Below are 9362 nucleotides of genomic sequence, written 5' to 3'. Positions count from 1 at the left end.
AATTTAACGTTTTTATTTTATTTTTTCGCTTTATGTGGTGATAAAATTAAAATTTTCTAGTTATAATATCGAAATTGTTTATTTGTAATAATAAAAATCGGTTATTTTAGAATAAATGTAAAAATATATTTTTAGATTTTGTGTATACATGTTGCCAGCTAAAATAATGCAAGTTGCTCTGATCTTGCGTCATTTTTCTTTTACGTAATAATTTACGTTCAAATATTTTACGCCCAGAAATATTATAAGTTTCATATTAATTAGTAAAATTATATTTATTGAATTAATATTATTTTATTAGTAATATTTGTTAATAATAAATGTATACAATCCATCCATAATACCGCAATTTTAAACTTAATGAAAGGAATTCTATATTAAATAAAATGCTATTTTGATGCTTTCGCGATTTCGGATAAAATCGTGGCAGAATATAATACGCCGTATAAAATACATAAACTTTATATTTTGTTTAAACTTTTTAGATTTAAAAGGATAATAGAAAGCATTCGCTATATTCGGAATCTCCGTTACGGGAAGAACGCTGTAATAAAAGCAGTAAATTGAATGATCTCGAAAAGAGTCTAGAGTTAAAAGTGTCTTGTTTTTAACTCTCTTTGCCCTGTTAGCACTAAGAGGGCGTTTGAGCAATCCCCATTACGGCTTCGGCCAAGTCTACAATGACGCGGCTCCAACATATATGGACGGACCACTCCCAACAAATTCCTAGGGTTTTTCGACCCGTCCAGATTCGATCCCGGATCCTCCAGATAGGTCGGATTGCCGTGATAAAAGAACGTCAGTCATTTGAGTATAAATAGAAAAATACCAAACAGATTTGTAAATACAGTACTAGTATTTTTGAATTTGATCTTATTCTAATCTTCCATCCTCACACTCTTATTCATTTTTTATTTATTTGATAAACTAATAATGAGATAGTTTGTTTTAAAATGCGTGGCATTTTTATTGCATTTTTTTATTTTTTGACTCTCTAGTCCCCGCGGGCAATAAGATACCTTTTTTCAAGTCCATTGTGGGTTCGATGAGTCTACGATAGGGTGAGGAACGAGGTGCGATATATCCGGCATGCACCACCCCCGAAAAATTTATGGGGTTTTTCGATTCGTCCAGATTTATTTCCGGGTCCCCAGAACGGTAGGCTGACAACTTAAACGCTCGGTCATCCGGCCTTCATCAGGAAAAGAAATAGGTCTGGAAGGCACTAGTCCCGGGATCCGTAATCGTTCTCCACGTTTCGCGAGTAAAGGCATCAGCCTGCTATACTGGAGTTTTGGGTTCCAAATTGAAACGGCTCAGAAATTTTCATGAAGAGTTGACGCGGATGTAATTGACCCAGTCTCTCAACCAATGTTGTCACCTTTTCAAAATTGTTGATGCCTTATCCCAGATGGATTTCTATTCAAAAACAAGGAAACATAAACTTTGAAGTTTGGAGTTAAAGCAAAATGGAAATAAATAAATACATTAAATTGTTAATTTTCGCTATGGTTTATACACACATTATACCTCATATGAAATTCACACCGCTATACTTTAAACTTTAAAGCGCCCTCCAGCTGCTTAACTAAATTACAAAGGTAGACAAAATTGGGGTTTCTATACCTGAAGTTTATTGTTTTTCCGGTTGTAAGGGACATGATAAGATCGAAATTTCTATTCATCTTTATACGAGAATATTAGGTTTTTGCGTACATATTGACGTTAACATCAATGTACGAGTATATGCAGGGAAAATCACGCAATTTGGCCAAACTCTTAATATTAACTTTCGTGGCAACGCAACAATAAAACTCTGTGTACTAACAAATTGTCAGAGTTTTATTGTTGCGAGCGGTCGTTAATTGTTAATGCGAACGGTTGGATTTTTAGTTCGTGCGGTCAAAATTTTCTCGTTTCGAGTGTTTTTCTCAGTTTTGTTTCGTTTGCGTCGATTTTATCGGTAAGTATAGACTACGATGTTTCTAAGTTTACGTATTTTTTGAACATTGTTAAGCCGAATATCACAATTAGTGCCATGATTTTCCGACGAATCTTTATTTCCATAACAATTGATCGGTCTTGACAGAGACGACGGACGGGGTCTTTCCACTCATTTTTACTCTTCGTTAAGCCCAAATCCAATGGAATCTAAATTAATAAATACATTACATTGGTATTAGCGCGCTATAGTTTATATACGCATCATATCCCTTATGATATTTGCACCGTTATAGTGTGAACTTTAATTAAACAGAATAATTCGAGATTATTCGTCTAAATTTTCACAAATGTTTTGTGTTAGGCAATGGACAGAACGGTACAATTTGTAGAAACTGATTTCTATAGCGAACATTAAAAATCGTTTGAAAGTTAAAATTACTACATTTAACAGAGATTTTATTATAATATTCATTTGTGACTTTTCGTTATAATTAAGACGATATTTTTAAAATTATTTTTTTCATTAGAAATCTTACAATTTACATAAAATTAAATTAACAAAACGAATACGAGTTGTATTTTCATAATAGTCGTTTCTTTCTTTTGCAGAATGGAAAATTTCAAGCAATTAAAGAAGTGGCGCACCTCGGCAGATTATGAGGAGGAGGAGGAGGAGGAAGGCTTTTCGTCGTCTTCCGTTCCGTTTCCGGTGATACGGGTGCTCCCGAAAGATGTCGAGGAGAACGGAGAGTGCGTCAAACGGGTGGTCGTCATTACTCCCGACGATAGCGCCTCGACTGTGGTCGACTACCTGGGACTGCGATACCCGGAAGTTGCAGAATGGACGGTGGAGTGTCGAGGGGAGTCCAAAGTGGTCGTGGAAACATCCGTCGAGCAGAAGAAACCTTGGTGGAAAAGGCTCTTCTTCTGCTGCATAAAGTGAATCTTCTCTCTTCCGAGATCACTTCCACCCACGTTCCACTTTTCACCGGATATGACTCTGCCACCCGAATACGACTTTGTCACCCGGAAATGACGTTTCACCCGGCTACGACTTAATTTACTGGACTTGACATTTCATCCCTGATTGGGTTTCTTCGTTTTCAATTGACGGACAGACATTTCTGCACTGGTTGTACAACTTACTTCGATTAGATTAAAGTCTGATGATCTGCAAAGTGACAACCAAAACATAAAGCAATGTTTTTACCAGCTCAAAGACTCTGTTAATTGTCTATAAATGGACAAGGCAACTTATATTGTACGGACATTCACACTGTATTTAAACCGGTGTTCGACTGTCATTGTAGTCCGAACCAGAATTATAATTACTTCAACAATTAAATTTGTAAATCGAATTGTCTGAAGTGTATATAAACTTTTATATTTAATAAATTTTAATATGAAATTTAATTTTAAAGATTGACTATTTATCAAAATAAATATTAAAATTGCACACTTTTAGATTTATTAAAACGTTTCTACTTTTATCAATATTTATTTCCATTCCTGTCATCGTTTAGGTTTACAATAACGTGACTATTTTTAATATAGAAACGCGCGATAAAGTAATTAAAATGAGTACCATAGTTTTGCAATGAATTGGAAAATATCGGGAATTCACCAACAAAACTGCTCTCCCGCTTTTACAACGCCGAATCAGTGAATTCCGAAGCAAAAAGGCCGTTCTGCAGTATCGCAGTCACACAGCGCCAAGTGGAAAATTCACTGATACACGAATCAAAATTGCCGATCTCTCCCTCTATTAAACGTCTGTAGTAAATGTGAATATCTCGTTCGAAAGATACTTGTTTTCTTAGGTAGCGTGCAAAATTTCGGGTTTTTCTGTAGAGGGATTGCCGAAATATAACCAGTTGAAAAGTGCAAAGATCTCCATAAAAGCTGTAACTTTTCACTTTCTTATTCATTTGGCGGTGCAGATGCTCCTAGAGAAAGAACACCGCTGGCTCTAGAGAGGTCATATTTTAAACTTAAGCCTTTCTCGTTATCAGTGAGGTGCTGGCGAAACTTGCGGGTGGATAAATCAAACTTGGCGGGGTCCTATCCCTTGCTTTTATCGCTTCTTAAAATAAAATTAATTCGAACGAATGTTGTTGTTCAGAATAACAAAAGCTGAAATTTATGCAAATTAAACTTTTTTGTAGCGATTACACTAACAGCATATTGTGGGTGGCCGTCGTGACGCCCAGCGCCCTCGGAATTGTTGGTCGTAGCTGCCTCGGGTTTGAAACTACAAACTATAGGGATTTCGGAAGTTCGTAGCTTAGCAAAACTTTATAAAGTAAATCGTAAACGTTTGTAAATTAAACGGTTTCCATAAGCGCTGTAAAGTTATGCCCGATTTTAAATTAAGTTTAGGCTACGATCCTTTACGAAAGTTATAATTTTGTGTAACTTACAGATACCATTTAAACATTGTAAATAAAAAAGTTTATTAAGTACAGGATGTCTAGGCGGAGAAAGAGTCGCGAGGCTAGTATCACCATATTAATTAACTTGAAGAAGAAGAGAAAGAAAGAAAGTTAAGTACAGGATTATTTATTAGTGTCACAAAAAAGAAATTATTTTCAAAAAGAAGAAATTAAGTTTTTGTAATAGCGCATTAACCATTTATTTCGCAATTACAAATAAATTATTGTTTACACAGCGAAATAATTCAACACAGTAGAATTACAATTATAAGTATAAATAAACAGCAGAGCACTTACTGAGCCTATTGTACTTTAATATTCAAACGCTTTCAGCCTATTTTTTATAGGCCACCCTCAGGAAAATGCTGTTTTACAATCGAACACAAAGCTTTTAGAATACTCGTTAACTTTAAAATTATGAACATTAGAATTATAAACGGTTTGTAGAATTATAAACATTCAAGTTTAATTTTTCATATATATACAAAATAACAATAAGTAATATTTTAATTAGGTTTCCGTTACTGGTTTGTAGACTTTAAAGAATTAAAAGCTATTGGCTTTCTTCAGGAACGCATCACACAAGAAGCAGTTGTTAATATAGTGCTCCTTGTATGATGTGTTACTGAAGAAAGCCAAGTTTTTAATTCTTTAAAGTTATATTTTATTTACTCAATGTACAAATCATTTAAATTTAGTGTAAACAAGACAAATTCGCTCGTATTAATTGAATGTCTTCTAACATTTCGTAGCACGACGAACCTTTGTTTTCACATAAAAGAAAGTTTAAACCCGACGAAGCTTTACGGAAACTGTTTTGCGTAACTGGAACACTAAAAATAATAATTGTCAACAGATATAATTGAAGATAAATATATTTATTTTCTTCCCAAAATTCTAAAACCTTTTTTTTTTTGTTAATTTATTCAATTCCATCAAAAGCCACTATGATACTTTCGATAACGGATTTGAATGCCTCATTTCTCGATCTGTCGTCTTTCCCTTTATTTTTCAAAAATACTTCCAAATCGTCGTCGTCTTCGATGGCAATATCCGTGACGGAATTAGCCTTAATTTTCTCTTTTTTGCTGTTATTCAAATGATCCGTGAGGCTTACAAGAACGAAGCCCTGTCCATATCGCGTGTTTCTGAGTGGCATAAAAGATTTAAAGATGGTCGGGAAGACGTCGAAGACGAACAACGCGCTGGATGTCCGATAAATCAAGAGTGAAATCGTTAGACATTGTCTTCTTTGACGCAAAAGGTGTGGTCCACAAGGAGTTTTTTTCTGCTGGAAAAACACTGAACGGTAAATTTTACGCAGAAATGCTCGAACGTTTGAGGATTAGGATCCGCCGCGTCCGAAGGGAGATCGGTGATTGTCGTGCCGATACCTGGATGTTCCACATCCAGGTATCCGGCAACGACAATCACCCTACAGTCCAGATGTGGCTCCTCCGACTTCTTTTCGTTTCCCCGGATCAAACGGAGCCTGAATAGATATCGTTTGGGGATGATTGAGACTGTCAAAGCGGCTTCGACGGGATGCCTGAACAGCCTCGAGGTTGCCGACTTCCAGGGAGCGTTTGAAGACTAAAAAAAGCATTGGCAGCAGTGTGTTGATGCAGGAGGATCACATTTTGAAGATTATTAACTCACTGTACATATATCTTCAACAAATTTCTTTTTATGACTTCAGTCGCGATACTTATTGGACAAATCCTGTACTATGGGTTTAGCTGGGTCTCTAATGGTATGGTCATGTGTTGAGAGTAGTGTTTTCACCAGGCCGGTTTTCACCCGGACAAGCGATTTTCAAATTCACATCTGGATTAATTATTTTGTCCGGTTTTCGTAGAAATTGCGAAATTATGATGAAACAAAATAAATTTATAAAAATATTTGGGTGTATTTTATTTAAAAAAAATGTATTTAATGTTTACTGTTACATATGTTTTATTTTACTCGATTATATATTTCGACTGATTGGCTGGGCTGATAGAGGAGTGTATTGCTTTCGCTTATACTCCGGAAGAACAGGAGGATGATCGCACAGCGACCGAAGAGTCGACCTTATAGAAGACGGCCAATCCGGGAAGACAGAAGAGAGGTCACGGACGCGACCAAAGCCGGCCTTATAGGAGACGGCCACCGCGAGAAGGGGGAGATAGAACTGCCTTCCGGGAGGACTTGGAGGAAGCTGGCCCCTATTCAGGCGTCATTAGCAAGGAGGAAAACCCGGAAAAACTCCCGCTGCCAGCTCGTCCGAGTGAGGCGCGATCCCCCGATCGAACTCCGGTGTTTAGGGTCTGGTCACCGCCATTCTAAGCGCGATTATGTATTTTTCACCATAGATGATTTATCTGTCAATAAGGGCGCGTTTTTTTATGCAGCGCTCGAGAAGCGCTTTACAGCTAATCCTCTGAAACCCGTTTCTAAATGGCCAACGCTGCTCGTGACGTCATTTCGCTACACTTTCGCTGCATAAAAAAACGCGCCCTAACATAATTATATTTTAAAATCATTATAAAGAACCGAAAAGTTATTTATCTCTTTTGAAGGAAATAATAATAATAATAATAATCAACTCCTACAAATCACACATTCATACACCAAGCACATACAAATGGAATTTGGCCTAGATAAATGCAAAACACTTCACATAGAAAAAGGAATCCTGAAGAAAGAAGATTTTGCGCTTGGAAATGGAGACGTTATTGAATCCATGGAAGAGGGTGAGTTCTACAAGTATTTAGGATTCCAACAGGCCAAACTAACAGAACATACACAAATAAAGCAAAGATTAATTAAAGAATACCAAAGTAGGTTAAATGCTATTCTCAGAACACAGTTAAATGCAAAACATACAGTCAAAGCAATAAACACATATGTCACTCCAGTACTCACATATTCTTTTGGAGTTATACATTGGACTCACACAGATCTTGAGCAACTCCAAAGGAAAACAAGAACTACACTTACTAAGCATAAACAACATCCAGGGCCGGTTCTAGGGTTTTGAGCGCCCCGGGCAAAACAAAATTTGGCGCCCTTTCATACAAGAATATACAAATTTACTGCAAATTAAAAAAAAGTAAAAAAAGGCAAAAAATCAAAATTACACAATAAAGAACTGTGTAAAAAAGTTATTTATTTAAAGCACGGCAAGTGTTGTTAATGCAAAGTTTACAGAAAGACAAAGTTATTTAACCATTAAGGCGTATGACAGGCGCCAGTATCACTTTGACTATTCATAATTTTGTTGATATTTGTAATTTATAAATTTGATCTCGTCTATTTTTTGAGTAGATTGTTGTGACACGTGATACTGATTACAAATTAGCTTTTCAAAATAAATAAAAATAAACTTTTTAGAGATTAAAAAGCATTTGTCTGCATCAATGTTGTGTGATAAAAGCCATAAAAATTCTTAGGTTTCATTATTTTAATTAGTAAATTTTGTTTTTGTCTATTAAACTTTTTTTTTGAGTTAATATGAATTCTGACTAAACAAATAGTTTTCTTTGAATAATTGTAATATTATTTATATCTGTTGACAATAATAAAATAATTAGCGGTGTGACCTTTATTTGGTATTATTAAAAAAAAACAATTTATTGCTTGCTAAAAAAATCGATGTCTCATGAAAAATGATCAATTTTAATTTATAAAATCTAAAAAAATAATGAATGTAAAAAAATATTTTATTTTTATATCGGCGCCCCTCAAAATTTGGCGCCCCGGGCAGTCGCCCGGCTTGCCCGCCCCTTTATCCGGCGCTGACAACATCATCCTAAATCTGCTATAGAAAGACTAATCCTTCCACATAAAGATGGCGGACGTGGCCTGATTGACATAGTTAACCTTCACTACAAACAAATACAGTCACTGCGAGAGTTTTTCTACAAAAAACAAGAAACATCACAATTACATAAAGCAGTAACTCTAGCAGACTCGAATAACACACCATTAAACTTACACTCACATCATATGGACACAACACAACATATAAAAAGCATAGACACCATTAAGCAATCATGGGCTCGAAAGGCACTCCATGGCAGGCATCCTTATGATCTGGCCCAGGATTTTGTTGACAAAACTGCGTCAAACAGCTGGTTAGCTCGGGGATTCCTCTTTGGGGAGACGGAAGGATTCATGATTGCCATACAGGATCAGGTCATAAATACTAAAAACTACAGAAAACACATACTCAAAGATGCAACACTCACAAATGACACATGCAGAAAATGTCACACCATGCCAGAAACTATACAACACATCACCTCTGGTTGCAAGCTCTTGGCACAGACAGATTATTTACACAGACATAATCAAGTAGCAAATATAATACACCAAGAGCTTGCAAAGAAACACAAATTAGTAGACATCCGCGAACCATACTACAAATACATTCCACAGACAGTATTGGAAAACAACACGCACAAAATGTACTACGACAGAGCCATAATCACAGATAAAACAATTTACCACAACAGACCAGACATCACACTCATTGACAAACACAATAAAATCACATACATTATAGACATATCCATTCCAAACACTCACAATATACAAAACGCATGCACTGAAAAATTAGCAAGTACACAGAACTCGCCCAGGAAATAAGGCATCTGTGGAGGATGGATAGGGTGCTTATTGTACCTGTTGTTCTCTCCTCTACAGGTGTCATACCACACACACTACACAAAAGCCTGGGCACATTACAATTGAATAGAAACACATACATCACACTACAGAAGGCCACTATATTGAATACATGTCATATTGTGAGAAAATTCCTGAATACAGACACACACACTGATACACTTCTTTAATTTCTGTTTTGGTTACTATGCCTTGACTTTGGTCTGGCATAGTACACAGCCACCGGTGTTAACCGAGTATATCTAACTTAACCCAACATAATAATAATAATAATTTTTAAATTTATATATTAAAAATTTAAAAATTAAAATAGCT

Source organism: Centruroides vittatus, unplaced genomic scaffold, assembly GCF_030686945.1.
Source record: "Centruroides vittatus isolate TY-2023 unplaced genomic scaffold, ASM3068694v2 contig_689, whole genome shotgun sequence".
NCBI classification, from domain to species: Eukaryota; Metazoa; Arthropoda; class Arachnida; order Scorpiones; family Buthidae; genus Centruroides; species Centruroides vittatus.
Note: the sequence above shows the minus strand (reverse complement) of the source record.